This window comes from Pelecanus crispus, chromosome 11 (genome assembly GCF_030463565.1).
Source record: "Pelecanus crispus isolate bPelCri1 chromosome 11, bPelCri1.pri, whole genome shotgun sequence".
NCBI lineage: Eukaryota > Metazoa > Chordata > Aves > Pelecaniformes > Pelecanidae > Pelecanus > Pelecanus crispus.
In genome coordinates, this window is record NC_134653.1 from 10,460,869 (window position 1) to 10,475,824 (window position 14,956).

Sequence of the window (14,956 nt, forward strand, 5' to 3'; positions counted from 1 at the left end):
CAGCAAACCATACATAAAGGTAAAATGACCAATTTTCTCCTATGTTATTATTCCACAAATTTTTCTATTGGGGTATAGTTAATCAGGAAGAAATACAATTGCATTGCTCTTTGCTGTAGAGTGAATATGTTTGCTCCATTTTCAAATCTATGGGGAACAATGTTTTGTTATTGCTGAACCATGAATAAGAGGAGCAACAGCAGAACTGTGTACGGAAACGAATTATTTGAGACCAATATAAGAAGAAAAAAAGAGTTGCAAAACCAATCTATGTTTGAAAACACTTTGGACTGGATGCCCACACATTTTTTGAGACTGTCTGATCCAGGTTTCTATTTGTTATTCCATTTTCAGAATTATTTCCCGGAAAGGGAAGCAGGGTGGCCATGAATTAGCACGTACCTTTGCAAGGGGGGCTGAGTGCTGCTAATAACAGCGAGTTGCTGTGTTGAATACATCCCACATGTTCTGAGCAATAATAAATGCTAGCTAACCAGACCACTATAGTAACTAACATCCACAAGACCACAGATCTCACGGGATGCAAGAACTGCAGGCTAACAAGATCTGCAGCACCTCCAGTGAGGAGGACACTCTAAGACCTGTGTTCCCCTCCTGAACAACATAAAGCTACACCAGGTTTCTTAGAAATGTTTTAGGATTAGGAAGTCAAGAAGACATTTTAGTGGTCCTCAAACACATGCAACCGAAGGAAGGGGAAAAGAAATAAAAGTTAAGGAACACCACCAAAGCTTTCTGGACTCCTGCATCTGGAAATGTGAGTGTTAACTCCGTAGGCTAACTCCCTGGTTAAAGTTTTGTTCTATACCAATCAAAGAACTGAAATGCAATTATGAAATGGTGCATATTAATTTTCAAAAGGACCGTAAATTCCTTCAGGGTCTATGTCCTACTGATAGCTACATCTCCTCTCACAGTATGCGAAGAGCTCCTCTGTTAATACAACAGTACAGAAAATGTGTAGATGAGAGTGGAGAAATTTTTCTTTCCATGAACAAGTTTCTAATTTCATGTTCCATTATGAAGGATAATAGAAAAGTCTTGCAATTTTAATGCAGTGCTCTGGAATGTAATCTTCAAATTCAATATTTATGCAGTTATCTCCAAATCAAATATTAATGTGCCTGAAAGTTTGGTCATTTATTTATTTCCCTCAAAACTAAATGCTCGTTTGAGTTAATTATTTTAAGAAAATAATAGAATTTTATCGACCGTATTTAAATAGGAACGTAAAGTTCTTTTCCATGAAATCATTTCTTTCAACTGCTATCTCTACCAATTTATCACCCTTCATTCTCGTTTTCAAATAGAAGTTTCTTTGACTGCAACAGAAACCCCCAAACAAAAAAAACCCACCTGGCCATTTAAAAAACCCCTCTACTACCAAACTCCCTTACCCTATATTACATGATAGGGCTTACAGTTAACTAGTACCAGAAAGCTCAGTTATACAACTTCAGCCTTATTGTCTGAAATTGGCAATAGAAGAGTATGGCCACATTCAAGATGAGAAGGTCCTAGCAAATCTAGGCTCACAGCTTCACATTTTCCAAAATAGTTGACGGGCTCCTTTTTTGTATATGTACAGAGTTCTATGACTTTTTGAGCTAATGGCTTGGACAAGCGAATCTCGGCATATGGAGTGAAATAAGACAATTCTTGGGAGCACGAGTGTTTTCACAACAAATCTCAGTCCTAAAATCCTATACAACAAGGTTAGAAGAAGAAAACTAAAGGTACTTTCCAACTATTCATCCTCCAGCAAGGCAGCCTAGCCCAACTGAAGAGCAGCATCACCTTTGGAGACCTGCAAAGAGATGACCCTTTCGCTACTGTGTCTTGAAACCTTCCTAGAAATATAATCTCAGGTTTTAAATACAGTAACAACCGAATAGGAAGCAGGCATTTCTCAGAAGGCTCACCCTTACTGGGCCTAAATAGAGTAATGCATTGGCATAGCAAACAATTTCCTTTCATCTATGAAGCAATAACTCATACAAGGGGCTTTAAAGACCCAGCTCTCCTTCGGGCAATTGCTTGTTACCCATTTATGTTCCTTGGGAGCCAAGGGGACCAAGTGTATTGTAGATCTGCTAGAAGCTAAATGATCCTGCCTGAGGAGGCAGTGGGGACCCTGGCAAGGCTAGGCTGTACCGCTGACACGCAGAGAGCTGAACTGCAACCAAAGTAGAAAAGGTGGATGAGGCTTTTTTTTTCCCCTCCAGACTCTCTTCTGATGCTCCTAGCTACTCCAGCAACAGCAATTTTGGCACGCAGGGAGGCAAGAACTTACTCTAAGCATATTGGATACTGCCTGAGGGAAAGGGAAAGGTACTATATCTATGCCACGTAGGCATTTTCAAGAAATCAAAACCCCTCAAACACTACAAACAGTTCATAAAGATTCTTGACTAGCCATCCAACAATGCTTGCAGCAGCCATCTCTGAGAAGAAAGATAAGACAACGGAGGGTAAAAGCATGACCCTACTGATTTGTTTCTAGTCTAATGCTGTACTTCATTAGTTTCTGGTTATGCTCAATGCAATACCAAAACAGTGCCTTTTATGAAGGCATGCCAAGCTTCAGAGAGAACAAGGAAATGCAAAAAATGGTGATTTTTCCTCAAGTCCTTCTCTCTTGGGTTTTACAGGACATCTAGCAGATAACTCCCAAATTGAAGTGGAAAAATGGGTTAGTAATAGCATTGCATTAATCTTAGTCAACGTGGAAAAATTCAGGTGCTTCCTGGCACCCTGAACTTCAGGTAAGACTGGCACACCTCTGACAACTGCAAATGTACTTGCCAGGACAATGACATACAATTGCACCAAGGTATGGTTAGCCAAATACAATGGAGACTGCCATCAGATGAACGCACTTGACCTTTCTCCTGATCTAAGACAAACAGCAGGAGGAAAATAACAATGATAAGAAATAGCATTGCATTAATCTTAGTCAATGTGGAAAAATTCAGGTGCTTCCTGGCACTCTGAACTTCAGGTAAGACTGGCACACCTCTGACAACTGCAAATGTACTTGCCAGAACAATGACATGCAACTGCACCAAGGTATGGTTAGCCAAATACAATGGAGATTGCCATCAGATGAACACACTTGACCTTTCTCCTGATCTAAGACAAACAACAGGAGGAAAACAATGATGATAAGAAAAGAGAGTCAACCAGGAGAAAATAAAATTAAAGTAAGACTAGAGTTAAGGAAAAGCATGCCATTTTACCTTATTTCATAGAACACTCCATCTAAGCCATTTTATGCTTACCCTTAATCAATTTTAACTCTTCTTAAAGAGCCTCCAATTTTGAGGAGCCTGGATTACACTTGAAAGTAAGCAGCAAGCATAGCATAATATGAGTGCACCTTGCCAGCTGAGCTCAGCAATCAGGCAACTACGTGCGTGAAAGGTGCCATTTGTGCCCTGACTATGCGTGGATGCAGCCTTGGGGTTCACACAGTTCCAGATGGTTATTTTTATACTTTGTTAAAAAAACCTACTATCTGCAGCACATGGTCTATCACACTGAGTATAGATAGTTAACTGTCCAGACAGCTCATGATTGCAATCTAGCTTAGGGAACTCCTCTTACTTTGTAGTGTATTTAAATATTTATAAATGCATTTCAGATGAGACTTTAGCATTGTATAACACATAAGGCATTTGTAAGATGTTTAGCGCACGCTCCTACAACATGAATATAAACACATAGCTCAGCTCTTCTTATGATATGTTTTAACTACTAATAAACATTGCTGCACAGTTACTTAACATCAGAAAAAATATCACAATCAAATATCACCCTTTTGGATAGTTTTCTCCAAGTGACACTGCATACCACAGCAACTCTGAGAGACCCCCGCTCCTGAATGCTCACACTTATGCAGTATATAAGACAGAGAGTTTGCTGTTTTCCATTTTCTGAAGTCTACAAATGAATAGAACTTTCTTAAGCATCAGAGGCTATCAGATTGCTAAATGCTACTTAACAGCAACCTCATCACTAAAAGGTTTTTGTCTGGAAAGAATGTTTTTTTTAAGGCAAAAAGATTTCTTCCTAAATGTTTCCTGTTTCTGGCCTCTTGCCTAGAAAACCTCCTATTGACATTTCACTGTTAACCAGGTGCACCTACCAGGACCTCATCATCATTACTCACTATACAAGAATATGAACTATGAATAAAAGTTAACAATACATCAGCAAAACAATTCATCACAAGTTGAAAGTCAATGTCAAAGCAAGGATCTCCAGAGCTTGAATCTCCACTAGCACCACATCCATGTTCTCCTTAATGTAGTGGACAAACTCTGCACATTGCTTTGACTCTATCTGCTCCTCTTCTAACTCTCTTCAGACAAAAATTTTAAGAAGTCAGCCAATTTTGGTGGGAAAAGTCAAGTAAATATTTTTATGGATGGGAAATGTGAGAGGCTCTTGCCAGCAGTGTTTGCACAGCCGCCTTGGAAACACTTACCGGAGTCAATCAGTCGGGAAGCATAAAACAGTAACTTGCAATTTAGGTGACCAAGTAGAAAGCACAGAACAGTAATTTGACAATCTTGAGTTCAACAGTTGCAACAAGTAATTTGTGAGCAATCTCTAGGCTACAATATATCTCCATAAACCAGTCACTGAATAATTCTTTGTAATAAGGAAGTGCATAAAACCTAAACCTGCACAGAGCAGTTTCGTTCCCTGCTCACTACAGGCCAGAAATCCTGGCCTCCACTGAGTATGCGATGAATTTCCAGTTGATTGTGACACAACCCTGACTTCACCCCATTTCCATGAGTAACTCTATTCTATGAAGGGTTACACAGTATTTAAAAAATCTGAAATAATTAACAATTGGCTATGTAAGCACAATGTCTATACTGTACCAGCTAAACATCTATTTTTCTAAAGATGTCATCTTGCAGTATGTTTCCCAAGACCTCTTTTTGTCGTGCTGAAAGCCTCCAGGGCTGACCCCCCACCCTTGAAATAGAGTTGAAGCTTGAAAAGGGGAACAACATCAAAAAGAAATAGCACCTACTTAGTCCGTCAAGATGAGGAAGTTTTCCTGCCGGTATGACAGGTAGCATGCAGAAAGTGCAGAATGCACAATTCTTGCTGTTTCAAAAGGCTATGAAAAAAACTCTTACTATAGATAAAAACAATGGGAGAAAAGAGAGGGAGAAATAAAAATTGTAACCTGCTTTCCAATGCGTTTAAACTGCGGCATCCTGAATGCCAATGTTATGAAGTCAAAAGCAGAATTCTTCTTATCTTTCTTTAATTCCCTTACTCTGAAGAAAATATTATAAACATAATACTGTCCTAACAATCCCCTAAGCTTTAATGCCAATGCACAAACATAAAAAATATCAAAGAACTTTTCTCTTGACTGGATTTCCTATAGTGAGATTGGGTTTATTTCACATGCAAAAGCCAAACCCCTAAGTAAGCACACTAATTGAAATGCTTTTACTAGCTTTGCCCACTGTGTTAAATGCTCGGAAGCTAAAAAGGAACGTAGGAAAATCTTACTTTTAAAATATGATAGTGTTTGTCATTCATATCTCTGTATGCCCTACAGCAGAGGAGGGCACCAGACCTCGTGGAGCAGCAGAGCACAGCAGGCGTGTGAAGGGAGGGGTGGCCCACCCCGTACCGCGGGATCACCGGCTGCCCCTTGGCGAGGGCAGCACGGGCTCCAGCCTCAGGAGGACAGGGATCGAATTCAGAGCAGAAAACACAGGTGACATGAACATGAAAAATAAGCCAGCACTGAGAGATGCACTTAGTGACATTTGTTCCTGCAACTTCTGTGGGTCTCTAGGAGTTGGGCTGCAAGTCATCATGAGGACAAGCAGCTCTGCTGGAAGGATTTTTCTGATGGTCCACATTACCACAGTTGTTTCCAATGTATGTTCAAACAGTTTTATGCTCAGCGTGCAAGTAAATCTAGGGCAGACAACTGGTCTGCTACCACAAATGTTGGACAATATAAGTTTAGATCATTTACAGTGTAGCAAAAATGGTACAGTATTTTGACTGTCTCTTTCAAGTTACAAGTCTACCTTGAAATATTATGTTAAACGTGGCCCTTCTCAGTCAATGGCATCTTTAGGGAAACCAAACATCCATGGCATTTAGGGTATTCCACATGAGATGCTGTTGAAAGCCAATGAATACACACATTTTATCTGGTCATTATTCCATCTCTATATGGACATAATTAGATTTTTCAAGCTTTACAATAGGTGCTTCATACTCTACATAATTTGTTTCTGCTTCTTTCATATGTAATTTTCTCAGTATATCCATTTAATGCTTTAGTCATATGACATCTTTGCATTATGTTTAGAAGAAATTCCTCATGATTCTTTCTTCTCATCCACCTTTTCCTAAGCATCAACTTCCACTGATTTTGAAAAATCTTAATTTCCATCTTCTGGAAATCTCTCTTTGACAGGAAATCTTAAAAAGCCTTAATGCTTCTCAATATCTTAATGTTACAGGTCAGGGAACAAACTCTTCAAGTGTTCCCAAAAATAAAAAAAAAAACTCTAAAATTGTTTTTAGTTGTAGAAAACTTGCAGAGTCTATTTTTTGCAGTAATGACTCTACTAGGAATTGCCTTGTTTTGACAACCATCCATACGGTCCCTCATGAGCACAAGGCTCGAGAGGGACTTTCAAAGACTTTCCTGTGGGTTTCTTTCCACCACTCTTCACTTACAGTATCTTTTAAGAAACAGCTTTTACAAGGACAAAAATGTAATGGCTTCCTCTCACGATCAGGGAGGCCACAACTCAAGTGATTTTTTTTCTTTTTATATAAAATAACCAAACCAGAGAAAACTGCAAATGATAGTGTGCAGAGACGTACATGAATTCACCACAGAGAGACTCAATGATATGAAACCTGACATTTTGCCATCTGTTTGTCTCCAATAAATGTCTCCTCTAGAATTTCTTGTCCCCTCACCTCCTCTTCTTCCCAACACGCACATGACCAAGCAGTCTCTGACCTGGGAACACTGCTGCGCCTGAGCGGCTGAGCTTGAACCCATCTCATCTATGTGATGCTGCTGCCGGAGTAGCTACAGCACACGCTACCGCTCCGCAGATCACAGCTGCTGCAGCGCCCGCAGGCAATGCAAAGGGATCCACCATGCAGAGCACACCCCGGTGTCCACCACAACAGCATCCCACTGGGTGTTTCTACTGTGCTTAACATCTCAGGATCTGCATACTAGACGACTGAAGAAAGAAAAGGAAATGGGGATTCAAACTTTCCAAGTGATTGAGGGCAAGTGTGAGTCACGTCTATACATATTTTTAAGCTACCAAATCAGGATGTTGACCTGTGGGTAAAACAGGGCCAACAATATCTGTCCAACTTAAAAGGATGTTCTCTGCCGTAATTATTTTATAAAATGTTGCAGGATCTCGAATGAAAGGACACAAATGTTACTATATATACCGCCGAAAATAAAGTGTGCAGCTCAATGTTCTTAGATAGCAATCAGATCTCTTATTAACTTTACCGGTACCTCAATTTTCACCTCCTTCCTAATTCCCGCCCCACCCCATAAATTCTGGCTACTTCAAACCTCACTTGTTGCACCTTCCTGAACTGGTGGATGATCTTACTTGTATACTCTACCAAGACCAAAAACCATCCTGCTTTGTCCCATGTCAAGACATAATAATAATATGGCTGATTTTACTGCATCTTCCTATCATCTTCAACCTAGTTTTGTTTCCCTTTGCATTGACAACTTAGCACTGTGAGCAGGTGGATGATCTGCTCAGCCTGGTGGCAGAGCTGAAGGAGGAGGTGGAAAGGCTGAGGAGCATCAGGGAGTGCGAGCAGGAGATAGACTGGTGGAGCCGCACCCTGCCGTCCCTGGGGCCAGGGCAGCAGGCGGAGGCCCCACAAGGAGCAGAGGATCCCCTGCCCTCTTGCCGGCAAGCAGAAGGAGGGGATCCAGGAGACGGGGGGGAATGGAAACAGGTCCCTGCCCGGGGAGGCAGGCGAATCCCCTCCCGGCCTCCCTCACCTCCCCAGCTGCCCCTACACAACAGATACGGGGCTCTGGAGGTTGAGGGCCAGGCAAGCGGGGAGGGAGGTGAAGGGGAAGGTCCAGCCAGGGGGTTGCCGAGGGTCAGTCAGTCACCCCCACGGATTACGACTGCCCCTGTTAAGAAAAAAAGGAGGGTGATTGTGGTGGGGGATTCCCTCCTGCGGGGAACTGAGGGCCCGATCTGCCGCCCGGACCCATCCCACAGGGAAGTCTGCTGCCTCCTTGGGGCCCGGGTTAGGGACATTACGAGGAAACTGCCTGACCTCGTGAGGCCCTCCGATTATTACCCACTGCTGGTTATACAGGTGGGCAGTGACGAGATTGCAGAGAGAAGTCCTAGGCCAATGAAGAGGGACTTCAGGGCACTGGGGCAATTGCTCGCAGGATCGGGAGCACAGGTTGTGTTTTCCTCTATCCCGTCAGTGGCAGCAAGGAACACTGAAAGGAATGGGAAAACTCACCTGATTAACAGGTGGCTCAGAGGCTGGTGCCATCGCTGGAATTTTGGGTTCTTCGATCACAGGGAGGTCTACACGGCACCGGGCCTGCTGGCGGCTGATGGAGATCAGCTGTCTCCAAGGGGGAAAAGGATTCTCGCCCAAGAGTTGGCGGGACTCATTGAGAGGGCTTTAAACTAGGTTTGAAGGGGGAAGGGGATATAAACAGGCCCGCTAGTAAGGAGCCCAGGGGCGGCATGGCAACATTGGGGGCAAAATCGACAGCCCAGCTTAAGTGCATGTACAGCAATGCACGTAGCATGGGCAACAAACAGGAGGAGCTGGAGGCCCTTGTGCAGCAGGATGGCTATGACATAGTCACCATCACGGAAACGTGGTGGGACGACTCTCATGACTGGAGTGCTGCACTGGAGGGCTATAAGCTCTTCAGAAGGGATAGGCAGGGTAGGAAAGGCGGTGGGGTGGCTCTGTATGTTAGGGAGTGTTTCGACTGCATAGAGCTTGACAGTGGTGATGACAAGGTGGAATGCTTATGGGTAAGGATGAGGGGGAAGGCTGGAAAGGCGGATGTCCTGTTGGGAGTCTGCTATAGACCACCCAACCAGGAGGTAGAGGTAGATGAGGCATTCTATAAGCGGCTGGCAGAAGTGTCGCAATCGCTAGCCCTTGTTCTCATGGGGGACTTCAACTTGCCAGACATCTGCTGGAAATACCACACAGCAGAGAGGCAGCAGTCTTGGAAGTTCCTAGAGCATGTGGGGGATAACTTTCTAATGCAGCTGGTAAGCGAGCCTACCAGGGGAGGTGCCCCGCTTGACCTGCTGTTTACCAACAGAGAAGGGCTTGTGGGAAATGTCGAGGTCGGAGGCCGTCTCGGGCTTAGCGACCACGACATGATAAAGTTCTCAATTAAGGGTGATGCTAAGCGGAGGGGCACCAAAACTATTACCATGGACTTCCGGAGGGCAGACTTTGCCCTCTTCAGGACCCTGGTTGGGAAAGTCCCTTGGGAGGTGGTCCTGAAGGGCAAAGGGGTCCAGGAAGGCTGGGCCCTCTTCAAGAAGGAAGTCTTAAGGGCGCAGGAGCGGGCTGTCCCCGTGTGTCGTAAGACCAACCGGAGGGGAAATCGACCGGCCTGGCTGAATAGGGAGCTTTTGCGGGGACTCAGGGAAAAAAGGAGAGTCTACCGCCTTTGGCAGAAGGGGCGGGCAGCTCAGGAGGAGTACAGGGATCTTGTTAGGTCCTGCAGGGAGGAAATTAGAAAGGCAAAAGCCCAGCTAGAACTCAATCTGGCCAGTGCTGTAAAAGACAATAAAAAATGCTTTTATAAGTACATCAGCAATAAAAGGAGAGCCAAGGAGGATCTCCATTCTTTGCTGGATGGGGGGGGGAACATTGTCACCGAGGACAAGGAAAAGGCTGAAGTACTTAACGCCTTCTTTGCCTCTGTGTTCAACAGCCAGACCGGTCATCCCCAGGGTACTCAGGCCCTTGAGCAAGAGGATAGGGATAGGGACCAGAATGGAGCCCTCATAGTCCAGGAGGAAGCAGTTAATGACCTGCTATGCCACCTGGACGCTCACAAGTCTATGGGGCCGGATGGGATCCACCCAAGAGTACTGAGGGAGCTGGCAGAGGAGCTTGCTAAGCCACTTTCCATCATCTATCAACAGTCCTGGTTAACAGGGGAGGTCCCTGATGACTGGAGGCTTGCCAATGTGACGCCCATCTACAAGAAGGGCCAGAAGGAGGACCCGGGGAACTACAGGCCTGTCAGCCTGACCTCGGTGCCGGGGAAGATTATGGAGAGGTTCATCTTGAGCGAACTCCACAGGCAAGTACAGGTCAACCAGGGGATCAGGCCCAGCCAGCATGGGTTCACAAAAGGCAGGTCCTGCTTGACCAACCTGATCTCCTTCTATGACCTGGTGACCCGCCTGGTAGATGATGGAAAGGCTGTGGATGTCATCTACCTGGATTTCAGCAAAGCTTTTGACACCGTCTCGCATAATATCCTCCTCGGGAAGCTGGCAGCTCACGGCTTAGACAGGCATACTCTTCGCTGGGTAAAGAACTGGTTGGGTGGCCGAGCCCAGAGAGTAGTGATAAATGGTGTTAAGTCCAGTTGGTGGCCGGTCACGAGCGGTGTTCCCCAGGGCTCTGTTTTAGGGCCAGTCTTGTTCAATATCTTTATCAATGATCTGGATGAGGGGATCGAGTGCACCCTCAGTAAGTTTGCAGACGACACCAAATTGGGTGGGAGTGTCGATCTGCTGGAGGGTAGGATGGCCCTGCAGAGGGACCTGGACAGACTGGATCGATGGGCCGTGGCCAACTGTATGAGGTTCAACAAGGCCAAGTGTCGGGTCCTGCACTTCGGTCACAACAACCCCATGCAACAGTACAGGCTTGGGGAGGAGTGGCTGGAAAGCTGCCTGGCCGAAAAGGACCTGGGGGTGTTAGTAGATAGCCGGCTGAACATGAGCCAGCAGTGTGCCCAGGTGGCCAAGAAGGCCAACAGCATCCTGGCTTGTATCAGGAATGCTGTGGCCAGCAGGAGCAGGGAGGTGATTGTCCCCCTGTACTCGGCACTGGTGAGGCCGCACCTGGAATACTGTGTCCAGTTTTGGGCCCCTCACTACAAGAAAGACATTGAGGTGCTGGAGCGTGTTCAGAGGCGGGCAACGAAGCTGGTGAAGGGTCTGGAGAACAAGTCTTATGAGGAGCGGCTGAGGGAACTGGGGTTGTTTAGCCTGGAAAAGAGGAGGCTGAGGGGAGACCTTATCGCTCTCTACAACTACCTGAAAGGAGGTTGTAGTGAGGTGGGTGTTGGGCTCTTCTCCCAAGTAGCTAGCGATAGGACAAGAGGAAATGGGCTTAAGCTGCGCCAGGGGAGGTTTAGACTGGAAATTAGGAAAAATTTCTTTACGGAAAGGGTGGTCAGGCATTGGAACAGGCTGCCCAGAGAGGTGGTGGAGTCACCATCCCTGGAGGCGTTTAAAAAACGGGTAGATGTGGCACTTCGGGATATGGTTTAGTCTGGTCTACCCTTGATTAGTCTAGAGTGGGCTTGGTAGTGTAGGTTAATGGTTGGACTGGATGATCTTAAAGGTCTTTTCCAACCTAGATGATTCTATGATTCTATGATTCTATGACTGTTTTCCAAAACTGAGCAGAAATAAAAGTTCTACAGGGAGGCAAATTGTCAAGCCAAAGCAGTAAAGGCTTTATGGTTCCCCTAACACTTAGCATAAAGCAATAAGGAACATCTGAAAGTTAGCTGTAATGTCTACAACTTTTAAGTGCAGTCTCTTTGCATAGAAGATGCACATTATTATTTCAGTTGCTACAGTTCACATGCAACTGTTGGGCTGAACTACTTAAAAGCAAAAAATAGATCTTCCTAGTCTGTGTGCTTCAGAATACTGAAGTGTTAAAACAAAACTAACAAAAGATTATGGCTGAGGGAAAGTTGAGCCAAATGAACCACCAAATATTTCACATGAGCAGCAAGGTAAGCGCTGCTGGGAACTAAGTGATTAAGCTATTATGGCAGCAGGGATAATATACCAATTTTTTTCCTAGTATTTGGGTACTTACTGGGCAATCCATCAACGCAATACACAATAGCATTTACTATGTGATCCATTTTCTAACTGACCACCAAACCATCATCAACCCAGTGTACAGAACATCAATGAACAGCATGTGCCACAGTGCGAAAAAGGCATGTCTGAAAGGGTGATGAAACAGATATGCATCAGCAGAACTGGGATGAAAGAGGTGGAGGTTTTGGGAACATGCTCTGGCCCTTCGGGAGTTAAGGTCTCTATAGCCTCCGAGAACTGGGATGGGCTTGCAATGCTCCTTACTAAAAGCCTAACAGTTCAGCAACACTTCTAAAAGTATCCAGAACCCAGGATCCAGAAAGGGGACAGCATAACTGCGAAGAATAGTATTAATGAGGAGAAGAAAGCAGCACAAGAAAAGAACTCGTATAGATACATAACAAACTTTTAATGGCCTTTTCTTTACTTGTTCGTATTCTACCTACGAGCTCCCGACTATTCTAAGATGTAACAGCATCCAACCTTCAGAGCATGTTTACACTGTCTCCTAAATGATTACTTTGGCAAGGTTTCTAGAAAAAAACCCCTCTTTTTCCTGCCTGTCGTTCAAGATGTCACATTTGACTGTCTTTATATTTTATAATACATCAGCCAGGTGCTGCTCCTGCCAAAAAAACAAATCTTCTGGGTGTTCCAAACTGTAATATCTTATACAACTACTGGATTATTCTTTTACTTTTAGTAGTCTAAGACACTGAAAAGAGGAGAAAATGTAGGTGTTGCCCACTAAGTACTATGTAACGACTCCAGCCACTGTGTGCAATTTCATTTCGTACACCCAGCTCTCTAAGGAAATAATGCTTCTCCAGCTGAGTTAAGGAGCCATTTTCACGTCCATTCGCTTTTCTGAAGCCACTAAAGGAAAATCAGAGCAATGCACTTTTTAATGACTTTGGCATAACTAAAAGAAAACTTCACTCTATAAAAGGAAGCCTGGTTTCTCTCCTTATTTGGCAGTAAAACATGTACTGATTGTGAACATGGCTTGAATACAAAGTACATTGTAATTGAGCTGTATAAGCATTTCAGTTTTAAGATGGCACTTCTAATCTTTCTCTCTCCGTTGTACGATCCAGACTAGGATGACTTAAAATTCAGAGTTTCCAGTTGTTTACAAAGCAGACTTAGACAGCTGAAAAGCTTATTGTTTAGGAGCCATTATTCATTCACAAATTAAAATAAAGTAGCAGCAAGGGTTATAAATTGCTTTCAGTGATATTTAAATGCTGAGCTCCTGTGTTATTAGTTCACTTGTTTTGAGAAAAACACCTTGGAACAGCAAAATTATTATTGTACATGGGGCTGCAGTCAGTCTAGTCCAGTGTTCTCTCCCTTATCATGGCTTCAACTAGCCATTTTAAACAAAAAATCCTGTTCCAGTCTGTTGTGAGATAGGATGTCCCAAGGGAGTCTTCTCCTATTGCCCAATAACTTGGAGACTAGCCTGTGTCCTAAATCCTTTCCAAAAGCTTTTTTTTTTTTTAGTTTTGGTTGCCAAACCTTGAGTCTTTCCTAGATCTTACTAAGCTCTTGGCCATAGCATTACCCCCACAGGATATTTCTTTTCCACAGGGCTGTGACAAGGCAAAGCAAATGGCAAAATTTAAAAAGTAACTGGAAAAATTAATAGAAAAAATAATCATCCCTTACTCTTAAATGAGCAAGTCACCAGGTTTGGCCGTGGAAATTCCCCAAGCAAAGGTCACAGGAGGCCTTCCTTCTTATCGTAAGGAAGCACCACTACCCACCCCTTCTTCTGCTCCGCTGGGGACATCGGCTGTAGGCAGCAGGACATGTGGTGACAGCCTAGATGGGCCTTTGATCTCATCTCACCTGCCCGTGCTTATACAAGGTATTTCAGTCCAAAGGATTTAATCATTCTAACTACAGGGATAAACCTCACCAGCATGACCACAGCTTACACACCTTGGGCATAAAATGAAAGTCATTGGAAATCTTGTGCCAAATGGGCAGAGCAGAGGGTACATTTACCGGTTTAGACAAGACTGAATTACTGAAACACTAAAACTGAAATATCAGGCTAGAGATCTTCACATTAGATACAATTTCTCTCTCAACAGGTGGATGCAGGGGGGTTGGGCTAGATGATCTCTCAAGGTCCCTTCCAACCCAAAGCATTCTACGATTCTAAGATTCTATGTAGAGATGCAAATTCACCCACAATACAAGCAGAGGGCTAACTGCTTTTTGATCAGCTTTTGACACCAATGGAATGAATTTTTACCAAACGCCAGTATTACTCAGAGACTTCTGCAGCTGCTGGCCTGAGTCCTGTCTCTACAGTTATCTGGGCTATGCAGGAGGAGGGGAGCCACTGTATCTCCTTGACAGAAATTTTGGGGAGCTGCCAAGGAGCGATGTGAAAGGATCCATTCATCCAGTGGTCAGCAGTGGGAGTGCTTACGGGAGTCGGGGACTACACAGCCATGGCGGACAGAGGCAGCAAATCTGCACTCGTGTCCCACATTATGTTCCCTGATGCACAGAGAATTTATGGTAGAAATCCAGGAGAAACAATAAAACACGGCGACATGTTGTAATAGGCTAAAAGGTATTTAATTGTTTATACAGTCAAAGGGAACCACTGAACTAATAAATGGGTTGTTATTCCTGTGAGGAGAGGACAAGTGGCACATTAGCTCATTTTATTATTAAATTAATACCAGATTAGTGTGTTTAATTGATCTAAATTGTTCTAACCCAGCTGAGGTTGGCATGCTCGAACCAGCTTGATGCAG

At 44.1% G+C, this 14,956-nt stretch overlaps 1 protein-coding gene across 2 annotated transcripts in view; it reads right to left on the reverse strand.

Annotated features, from left to right (window-relative positions):
* Window positions 1-14,956, reverse strand: part of XYLT1 (xylosyltransferase 1) — a 215,615-nt gene that overhangs the window by 24,289 nt on the left and 176,370 nt on the right. The window lies entirely within an intron of this gene.